The sequence below is a fragment of the Pezoporus wallicus genome, unplaced genomic scaffold, assembly GCF_028554395.1.
Source record: "Pezoporus wallicus isolate ANWC-B61680 ecotype Strahan unplaced genomic scaffold, APGP_CSIRO_Pwel_v1 contig_5416, whole genome shotgun sequence".
NCBI classification, from domain to species: domain Eukaryota; kingdom Metazoa; phylum Chordata; class Aves; order Psittaciformes; family Psittacidae; genus Pezoporus; species Pezoporus wallicus.
Window position 1 is genome coordinate 658,026 of NW_026642898.1, and position 3,836 is coordinate 661,861.

The 3,836-nt window shown below is 56.2% G+C and overlaps 1 long non-coding RNA gene across 1 annotated transcript; it reads right to left on the bottom strand.

Moving 5' to 3' along the window:
* Positions 1-2,116: 2,116 nt before the first annotated feature.
* Positions 2,117-2,888, bottom strand: LOC130611898 (uncharacterized). The gene is made up of 3 exons (XR_008975344.1): positions 2,687-2,888; positions 2,506-2,580; positions 2,117-2,386 (listed from the first exon to the last, which is right to left on the bottom strand). It is a non-coding gene; the product is annotated as an uncharacterized LOC130611898 (long non-coding RNA).
* Between the last annotated feature and the right edge of the window lie 948 nt (positions 2,889-3,836).

Sequence of the window (3,836 nt, forward strand, 5' to 3'; positions counted from 1 at the left end):
TGCTCGTGGCACACTGCTGAGCCTGTGGAAGCAGAGCTGGGATTTCACATCCCAACATTTTCCTGGCCACAAACGCTCTGGTCCTTCACACCAAGTCAAGATCCTGCCATGTTTCTGGCAGGATCCTCTTCCTGGACAACAGCAGCTTCAGAACCAGGAAAAACCAGTGTTATCCCCAGCTCCCCATCCACTGTCCGTTTCCCACCTCCTGTGATCCAAACACTGCTGCTGCTGTAAAGGACAGAGATCAATGGATCAGGCTGTTTCATCAGCATTTTAACAACTGTGTGGATTAATCTCTTGTGCCGACTGAAATACCAAAACCCTTTCCCTTCTACAAGTCATGGAAAATTAAAGGGGAAATATAAAATAACTGGGGAATTCCTCCAACTGAACTAGATAGTGTTTTCCTCTTAGCACTGCGCTTTGCAGCGGCCTGGTTTGAAGTCACTCTCTGTGCTGACAAGGACAAGGCATTTAGACAAGGTAAAAGCCTGTGGGATCCAAAGCCTGGCTCAAAGACAGGGATCCCCCAGCCCATTGTCTGCTTTGATTAATGAAGCCTTTTGCATAGTGAGATAAAGCGATGTTTCCCGAGCAGGGGATGCTGCTGCGCAGAGCAATATCAGGAGATGAATAATATTCGATACGATAATGACATCAGAAGCTAATCTGTGCATTACGGGATTCTGCTCCAAACCGCCTCGAATGATATTTGTTTATTTCCTAATTGTCAGCCACTCTGATGCACTCATCGCCAGGTTCAACAAGTGCTCCACGACACAAGGGCTGAGACAAAGAGAAGCTCCAGGCTGGTTCGGAGCGGACGCTGCTCCAAAGTGGTGGTGCTGCTCTTCAGGCTGACACACAGAGCCTCTTGGGAAGCCCTTGCTACCAAACCCCCAAATATTTAAACCCTGTTAAAGACATCTGCCGGTTATCAGTGACCTTAAAACAAAAGGCAGAGAGCAAGGGAAGCGGCAGCACACATAGAAAATAGATGTGCTCCCTGAGCTGGAACCATGTGTGACCCTGCACTCATTTCTGGTCACTGTTTAGTCACTGCCTCTGTTTTATTTTCCCTCCTGCCCGAGGTCTGGAGCCCGTCTGGTGCTGGAGAAGCCAGTTTGTGCTTCAGCAAGTGCATTCTGCAGGGCCAGGCCGCATTTCACGTGGGGTAATAACTATCTGCTGCTCCTCCGAATGCTTTGGCTCTTTGAAATCCAGCTCCAAGTGGACGCGGTGTTTCCCATGTCCTCTCCCAAACCACCACGCTGCTTTTCTGTGATTTATTAAGCTTTCCCCCCTCTGTCCTGTGCAGGAGATTGTCCTGGTGATGCATGAAAGGATCCACACCTGCAACTGTTCATTCATTTAAAAGCAGAAGACGATTCAATTAATTACACTGCGCTGCTCAGAGTGCAGCACCGCTGGGCCCTGCCTCTGCACTTCCTTTAGTGCGTGCAGCAGCAAATAACCACACCAGGAAAAGGGACCTGAAGCAGAAGCTGGCAAAAAAAAAAAATAAAAGGATTGGGAAGAGACGGAAAATATAAAATATTCCAATGGTGCATTTAGATGGTGCTCGAAAATTCCGCCTGGATAAGAAAGACCCGTGTCAGCAGGTGGGACTGGTGACCAGTGAAGGTCCGCGCTGGCTTAGTGCAGAACACGGGGATGTTTGTGGGGGCAGGAACCACCCAGGACACCTCCAGCTCCAGGAGGGTCAGAGCCTGGGAGGGACCTGAGCATCTGAGCGCGGCCCTCGGCCTTTGCTGACCCCACAGCATCGCTGCTACAGCCGGAGCCACCCGAGGTGTCGGGTACCGAGAGCAGGGTCTTGCCCCCGGCGCAGCACAGACCACTGCAGCCACCCAGGGAACTTATGACCGAGCAAAGCCTTTATTCTTGCGCAGTTAATACACGCCGCTCGCCTGGTTTTCATTCCCCCCACCTTATCCCCCCCGCCCTGTATTCGAGATCACACAGCCGGTATCCCGCGGCCAGGGTGAAATCCGGGATCGTTGCACCGAGCCCCGCCGCCACCCGGGAGAAGGAAAAACGAAGGGGAAAAAGACGGAAAAGATGAAGGACAACCTCCCCCACCACCCAGCTCCGAGCAGCCGGAGGGGGCAGCGGCATCCTTCGGCCCCTGCGGTGTCCGCGGCCGTTCCCGGAGCCCGGCGGCCGCTCCCGCCCCGTCGGAGCAGACTCAGGTGGGTGCCGCTCGCTTCGCCTCCCTCCCGCGCCCGCCGCCGTCCGGTCTTTTCCGTTTTCCCCCTTCGTTTCCCGCGGGCGGTTTCGTTCCGGTGGATTTATCCTTGCGGCAGCGCGGCCCGGCTGCAGCCGGCACAAGGGACGCTCGGTCCCGTGCTGAACCCGGTATCTGATGATGAAGGGGGACACGGCGGACACGCTGGGCCATGGGGACCGCTCCGTCCGGTCACCGGCTGCCCTGGGCCGGGCTTTCCTCCTCCCCATCACCCCTGGTCCCCCTTCCCTTACCGGGGCTACGGCGCGGCGAGGTGCCTTCAGCGGGGACCGTAACGCGGGCACCGGCCCCGGGCTGCTCTCGGCTGCCTGCAAAGACCGGAGGGGGGGGAATTAGTGCTGGGGTACCCCCCAGCTCCTGACGTACTCCCCCCTTTCCCTCTCCGGTGTCAGCCCGGCGGCGTTTAGGCCGGACCCGGGGTGTAAATGACAATCCTATCGGGAGTCAATTCGCTTCCCGAAGCCTTCCTTTCTCCTCCCAGACACTGTTATTTCAGAAATAGGATCGTTTGATTTCATATTGCACTAAATAACACCCAGCCGCCTCAAATTGCCAGCTTCTTAAAAGCCACCCATCGGAATAAATTGCAGAGCCGCTCTTTGGGCTCTGGCTCCTTCCCCCCCCCCCCCCCCCCATTTTCCCTCCTCCTCCTCCTTCGCAGAACGGTATTTCGGGAACAAGCCGATGCCGCCGGACAAGCACCGGCTCCTTTCGCAGGCGCCTCAGCCGCTAACCCCGATCTGAGCGGGGTTTGCCCGTGGCAGTCTCCCCTTTCCCACACCCCCCCCGCCTTTCACCTCCTTTTTATCCCTTCCCCCCTTAATATTTCCCCCTTTTCCCCTGTTTTCCTCTGTTTTCCCGGTCTTTCCGCGGGCTCCATCACCCGCACCAACGTCCCCGCGGGTCTCTAATTAGATTTGCGGGGTAAACGGTATCACCCGAGGGCTCTGCGGTGGGGGGGCGGTGCTGGTGTTTGTGTCCGTGTCCCCGGGATTGAAGGCAAATAAATCCCCTTTCCCCCTGCTCCCCCCCCCAGACACCAACCAAGCGGGTTCCCAGCGCCGGCCCGCGGAGCTGCTCTTTAGCTGCTGGGCGCGGAGCTTTGCTCCTCTTTTCTCATGCTAATGGAGCGCATTCAGCGCCGCGCCGAGGGGCGATTTGTAGCGGAACAAATCCCCTTGTTTGCCGCCGCGTGATTAATTGATAGCGTTTGGGGGGGTCCGGGGAGGGCCGCAGCATCAGTTGGCTGCCGGGGGCTCGCAGGGGTCGAGGGACGGACCGGTCGCATTATTCCTCCTATTTGTTTCCCCTTATTAGAAAACCTGATGAAAGAATAAGGGCCGGAGCCTGTTTTAAACAGCGACCGACCAGAGCAAGCACCACCCCGCTTACAGGAAGGGCCCGAGCTGGGGCCTTGGTTCCATATGGGAAAAGAGCTCTTCTTAACAAGGATTAATTAAATCCTTCATTTCACCTGGGACCACACCACGGACTTGACGCCAAGCCCCCCAATGGACCGAACAAATTGCCTTTAATTTACCGTTAATTACGGACAGAACCGGGC